At 43.8% G+C, this 7,122-nt stretch overlaps 1 long non-coding RNA gene across 1 annotated transcript; it reads left to right on the plus strand.

The window, feature by feature from the left end:
- Nucleotides 1-600: 600 nt before the first annotated feature.
- Nucleotides 601-6,291, plus strand: LOC144740668 (uncharacterized). The gene is made up of 2 exons (XR_013589713.1): nt 601-5,510; nt 5,771-6,291. It is a non-coding gene; the product is annotated as an uncharacterized LOC144740668 (long non-coding RNA).
- The last annotated feature ends 831 nt before the right edge of the window (nt 6,292-7,122 follow it).

A 7,122-nucleotide genomic window follows, 5' to 3' on the forward strand; every position in this document is an offset into this window, starting at 1 on the left:
ACGCGTTAGTTCTAGGTGAAGTCACCATGTAGGTAAGAAATGAATACAAATTCATAAAAGTAACAATAGAAATAAAATATAAACAAATCACGACGTTTCGGAGGCAACACAAGTCTATAATGTAGACTGTAGCCTGTTTATTAAGCTGGGTGAGTGTACTGGCAGTCTATAATGTAGACTGTAGCCTGGTTATTAAGCTGGGTGAGTGCACTGGCAGTCTATAATGTAGACTGTAGCCTGGTTATTAAGCTGGGTGAGTGTACTGGCAGTCTATAATGTAGACTGTAGCCTGGTTATTAAGCTGGGTGAGTGCACTGGCAGTCTATAATGTAGACTGTAGCCTGGTTATTAAGCTGGGTGAGTGTACTGGCAGTCTATAATGTAGACTGTATCCTGGTTATTAAGCTGGGTGAGTGTACTGGCAGTCTATAATGTAGACTGTAGCCTGGTTATTAAGCTGGGTGAGTGCACTGGCAGTCTATAATGTAGACTGTAGCCTGGTTATTAAGCTGGGTGAGTGTATTGGCAGTCTATAATGTAGACTGTAGCCTGGTTATTGAGCTGGGTGAGTGTACTGGCAGTCTATAATGTAGACTAGCCTGGTTATTAAGCTGGGTGAGTGTACTGGCAGTCTATAATGTAGACTGTAGCCTGGTTATTAAGCTGGGTGAGTGTACTGGCAGTCTATAATGTAGACTGTAGCCTGGTTATTAAGCTGGGTGAGTGTACTGGCAGTCTATAATGTAGACTATAATTTGCTGCATCAAGTGAGGCGTGATTTATTATAATTTTATTATTTTATTTCTATTTTTACTTTTATTAATTTTAATTTCATTTTTTACCTACGTGGTGACTTTACCGAAAAAACCTAAGAGTACGTTAGTTGGTGTGTTGACCAACTCTCTGTGTTGCATTACATTAAGTGTCTCTCTCTCTCTCTGTGCAGTCACCAAACCTCCCAAGTCTCTCATTGACACAAGGCCGTCATTATAACATGTTATAATAAGTATAATATTATGTTATAATATATAATCATTATAATGTTATAATAAGTATAATATGTTATAATAATTATATTAATATTTATGAATTATAATGTTATAATAAGTATAATATGTCATAATTATAATGTTATAAGTATAATATGTCATAATTATAATGTTATAATATGTTATAATAAGTATAATAATCAAATATGCCCCCCCAATATGTTTCTGTAAAAATATTTGTAAATAAAAATTGCGATGCTCTGTTAATAAAGACAACAATTTGCTAAACCTTGGCCACAAAATCTGGACTTGTCTTTATATAACAATGCATAGATTCCTGTTTATAGGATTGCGTTGTACTTTATGAATCCCTAATCTCTGCCATTACATACTATGAAACAAGAAAGGTTAAAAAGAAAAAACAGAGCAATGTATTGTTGTATATGTTGGTTATGAAAATTTTGATATGTTGTATGCGTGCGTGGGTGAAATTATTATGTTGTATATGTGGGTTATGAATATTCAGTGAAAATAATAATAATCAAATGAAATTTGGCCAAATGTGTAATTATCCGGAAATATGTTAATTTATGTAATTATGCACATTTAGTTATGCCAATTCGAGAGGTAATCGTAGTAATTATGCGAGTGGGGGTAATTATGATAATGCAAGTCGTTATGATTACCAGACCCCGCCTCGGTGACGAGGGTGGGTTATCGATCGGAATAAGGCAATTAATCGTATGCAGTTATGCAGGTGTGGTGTAAGTATGCAAGATTAACTTAGATTAACTCGGCATCGTTGTCTAGGTTCGTCTCATTCTCGCTTATTTTTAGGTCCCCGGTTCACCCCGTTATCGCTTTAACATTTACTGAGTATGTGTTAGTGTGTTTATTAAGGTCACCAAGTTCAGATCTCAACGCAGAAGCAGATCTTATGCATAGATCTCAGGAAGGAATCACACAACCACTTCTGTATTAATCAATTTATTACTAATTCAACCTCAACTATGATATAGTATGCGAACTCTCAATCCCGGAACGTCAACACGGCATCAATACAGTATCATCAATGATTGTCTGATTTCACTTGACAACGGCACATGGATCCCGCATAACGCGATGGTTGTTAGTGAGAGAGTCGTTAAAACATGCAAATACTATGCTAAGAAAACCTTAACGTTAATGAATGATTATACTTGAAAGATTATACGGCGATAAAAACACAATCAAGACAGTTATTATTCTTAAAGGCACCAATCTCAACAGATACATCGGCAGGTTATCTGACAACAGAATGGCTCGGAGTAAGGGCCTGCGACGATGCTCCTTTTCCGAAGATCATTATCTTATATCAAATTTACTAATTGGGGACCAGATCACCTGATAAGGATCTGGTGGGCCACCACTCCCCCCGTGAGCGTGGCTCGGCGGAAGGAGGTGCCAAGAATCAATTCGTATTGATGGATCTGTTGGGAATTTATGCGATTAAGAGTACAGCCCACTAAATATTAAAGATAAAAATTACGAATACTCTTATAAACGACGGATGGCCATCACTCGGTCTCGAGTGTTTCTTCACAGCCACGGATGGCTTATGGGTTCGAGTGTGTTTGAGTGGTAAGAGTGGTCTTGAATAGTCAATGTTCGGAGTCGGTTCTTTATGTCAAACAGACGCCTGGTGGTCGTGTGGTGAGGGGGCGGTGCGCGTCATACGTATTAGTCGCTCCTCTGTCGCCGTGGGGAATTTGGTTTGGATGCTCGGTCGGTAGGTGGCGCCCACAGCTCGCTCCTGGCGTGCAGTGTTGGGTCGTCACCTCGTCGCCAAACCGCGACGCTGGCGGCCAGCAGAGGGACCTCCGACTCGGCAGAGGTTGGCCCACGCGGCCGAGTTGAGCTGTCAAGCGGGTCTTGCCTGCCTGCAGAGGAGACGGGGAGCCGCTTGAGTCGAGCCCCGAGAGCCGGCTGAACTCGGCTGAGTCCCAGAAGCTGAAGAGTCGAGCCGACCCGTTGGTCGCAGTTCGCCCTTGAGTCGACCCGCTCGGTCAACTCCTGAGCCGACCCACTGGTCGAGCTCGGCTGGTGAGTTGACCCTTCTGGTCGAACTCGTGATGAGTTGACTCTCCTGGTCGAACTGGTTTCCAATGCTCAGGGTCCTTTCTTTTATGCCGAAAAATCCCTTTGGGTCCTGCCCACAAGGCGGGGTTTCTTTCGATTTTTGCTGTGTCAGGATCTGTCCGTAGGTAGGTGTGTCCATGTGTGTGTCCGTACGTCCGTGTCCTTGTGTGCATCACCCACGGTATATTCCGTTGTCATACTCCCTCCATAAAATCCATGAGCAAACAATCAGATGTTACAAATTGCCTCGAAGTCGTCTCTCTGTCTGGGTGCAATATTATCTCTTGTCTGGCCTTCTTCATGAACCAAAACACAGACGTTACAAATCGTCTCACAGGCGTCTCTGTCCGTGTTGCACGGCCTGGAGGGAGGGGCACACTCCCTCCGACCCTCACAGACGCACACAGACATGGTTAAAAGTTTTAAATTAACATTTGTCCCTTACCATTTCCCAGTTATGATTCTGTATGTAACCTCATGTGTGTCGTTTCCCATCGTGGTGCTTGACCCAAGTGGAGGTGCCTCCCCGAGCACATACACACTCCCATCCCGCGCTGCGGGGATACAAAGACGGCCGGGATCTCCCTTTCTCTCCGACCCTGGGTTTAACATCGCTCTTTTATTATGTATTTTATTTCGACCTGGTGGTGATTTATCCCGCTATCCTGGCTTTTCATAGGTTTTACTTTTGTCTTTTCATGCATAGGCTTATTATTATTAATTTATTTCCGATATCTTAGGTTAAGGGGTAAGTTTCTTGATCCTAGGAATTCGTATTCCTTGGTGTCTGCATGGTTATATAAGCGGAATATAGTTTACGGTGAATAGCGTTAACATTGATGTTATGTACGATATTATGTATTGTGATGTTTTTAACTTAACTTGGTCAGGGCTTTACTGACATGAAGTTGCATTTCATAGCCTCGCAGGTTTTTGCCTCACTCTGTCTCTGCTCGCCGTTGTTGTTGCTGTCCAGCTGACGCCGTTAACTCAAGGCCTCATTAATTTCCGTCACTCCTTGTAGGTGAGGGCGGTTGAACCTTGGAGTCAGTTCTGGTTTTTGTCTGCTTGCTTTTTCTGATGTCCCCTGACCCCGGGAGTTATTATTTCTACTTTTATGGCCTGTCGAAGCCCGACTCGCTGTTGCTGGGCTTGGTGGGTCGCTGGGTTGGTGTGTTCCCGGCTTTTTTGCTTACGTTTGCAGTTCGCCGTGCTCTTAATTTCCTTCCCTCTTCAACCTTATATCGACTATTCGCTCCTGTCTGGGTGCGATTCAATTTTGACTTAGGAAGGTTCTGATTGTCATATGCTTTGGGTCGAGTTGTATATTAAAGTATGGAAATAACATTTCATATTGACTTAATGATGGTGATGGTTCAGTAGGCGTAACTTGTGGCCTGGTTTAATTGGATTGGGTGTGAATATCGATAACTTTAGCCTATCCTGTTGTTAAATTCCGACTTTAACGTTACTTTAATAGCAATACAGAATAATTGAGCTTTTCGTCTTAACTAGGCGAACGCGAACTTCTGTTGACCCCTGCAGCCTTGCTATTCAGCTGAGTCTGCATCCTTGATATACAACGCTCTTATTCGTCTCACTGTGGCCATCCAACCTTCTGCTCTGGGAGTGTTATTCTTAATTTCAGGTCAAAGGCCCCTCACGTTCAGACGCGCAGGGTTGTTAATCAGCTCCCCCCCCCTGTGCAACACAACCTTGAGCTGACCCACTTCGTTTGACCACTCACCCTGGATTTCTTTCCTTGAGGCAAGGTTGCAAATTCTGTCATCCCAGCCCTCCTCCAGTTCATCACTTAACAACACCTGGTGTTTTGCAGTTTGCTGCGCTTTGGGGTGTTTTCATTCATTATATATCAATGATGGAAGAAGGCTAGAATACAACAGTATTACAATACACTATTAGACATTATTGTATCAAATAAAACAAAGTCCATCTCATGTGTTAGTGATCTTTTAAAAATATTTTAGGGAGGAAATGGCAGGAAAATAGTTTTCAAATTTAGATATTTTTCTGGGGGGGGGACCCCAGACCCGTGGAAGATTTGGTCCCCCCCAATGTTGACTCCATGGCTACGGCCTTGCATTGACGTGCTAGTTTCTCTACCCCCCCCCCCTCTCTATTTAAGGCCTCAACACAGAGGCGTTGTTTCTCTGTGTGCCTATGTGTGTCTCTCTCTGTGTGTCTCTGTGTCATCTCTCTCTGTGTGTCTATGTGTGTCTCTCTCTCTGTGTGTCTCTGTGTCATTTCTCTCTGTGTGTCTGTGTGTGTCTCTCTCTGTGTGTTTTTGTGTCATCTCTCTCTCTCTCTGCTTATGTGTCTGTCTATGTGTCTCCGTGTTTCTCTCTCAAATTGAGCAATCTTTGGAAGAACATTATCAACCAGGTAGGGTGTTGACTGTTATGTTAGCTGACTCTAAGTTTAATAGGTTTTTTTTCTCTTTCATTTGTACCTGATGATGATTGCTTGTGTTGCAGTTGAAACGTCGTATGCTATTATATAATGTATTTATTTATTCTACGTGACTTTACCGAAAGAACCAAAGAGTATCTTGCTTAAGTTTTAATTTCCCTTCACCTGGCTCGCTACTTTGTAACTTTGTTTTGTTTTAAATATTCACACAGTTTTTTTTCATTTTTTACCAGGCCACGCCCGCTTGAGCTGCTGTACCGCTCTTGTTTTCAGAAGCGACCTGCCCACAACAACAATAACAACAAGGTGAGGCTCGTCAACAGCGTGGTGGTGTTCACTCTAGACACGTGGCGATGTTCGCTCTAGACGCGTGGCGGTGTTCACTCTAGACGTGTGGCGGTGTTCACTCTAGACGCGTGGCGGTGTTCACTCTAGACGCGTGGCGGTGTTCACTCTCTACATGTGGAGGGGTAACCCGAGGATCGGGAAGGAAATCCACGCGACCACGGAGAGAGAGAGAGAGAGACACGTAAACTACAAATATACAGCAGGCGTCAGGGTCGGGATCGAACCCACGACTTCCTGTATGCCAGGACAGGTAGTTAACATCTCACCACAGAGAGACACGCAGCCTCGGCTGTGTTGGTTGATCCTCAATGAATTACTTGGTGGAGTGAGGAAGCATTAATACTGAGCAGGTGAAGGTGGCCAGGCGTGGGTCTGGACACACCACCACCTGTGAACCATGCCAGTGTGTGACAGTGGTGGAGCCAGTGGGGGTGGGGTGGCACGTGCCCCCCCAACGATCCGATAGAAATCCGTAATTTCGATAGGATCATTGGGGTTTATTAGTAACTAGCTTCACTACTCGGCTTCGCCCGGGACTTGGATTCTTGTCTTGGATTAATTTAATATTCCCTCATAATTCACTGAAAAACCCTGAAAAAATTGATGCTTGCAAGAAGGAAGCCGAAACACTTCAATTTACCTAAATCGGATGTTTTCACTCAAGGAAATTCAACCTGAACCCACTGCTACGTCAGGTCGATTTTTGCCACTCGGAAAGGGAATGACGTGGCGTTCGCTTAGACATTTCAGACAGCATAAGCTGTGAAAATTTCATGACGCCAGAGCTCAGCGTTGGAGAGTTTTTGCTGCTGCACACAAACAAACAGGTGTAAGTTCTGCTTTATATTTAAGATGGCAGTTGTACCCGTTCTTCACACGGATTTGTATTGAAACTCCGAGAAGCCATTGACTTTATCGGCCAGGAGCGAAGTGCCACCTAAAATCTCCCGGCACGCTGTGAACAGCTGTAGAAGTACGGCGCGCGAAGAGCCATGTGGTAGGGGGGTAAGCATTGCAGAGCGCTTAGCTCAGGTGTGATGCGGGTTGATGCCACATACGTCATGGTCATTTCCCCCCCCCCCCCCCCCAAAATACAAAAGTCTATTTTTCTTTCCTGAAGGCATCAACACGTTCAGCGAGTGCGATGACAATCACACGCGTCAAATGAAAAGCAAGGGACAAGTCCTTTCTTACTAACAACTCCTTTTTGTTGTCTGCTGGGGTTGTTGTCTGCTGG

The sequence above is a fragment of the Lampetra planeri genome, unplaced genomic scaffold, assembly GCF_965212315.1.
Source record: "Lampetra planeri unplaced genomic scaffold, kcLamPlan1.2.h2 scaffold_263, whole genome shotgun sequence".
NCBI classification, from domain to species: domain Eukaryota; kingdom Metazoa; phylum Chordata; class Hyperoartia; order Petromyzontiformes; family Petromyzontidae; genus Lampetra; species Lampetra planeri.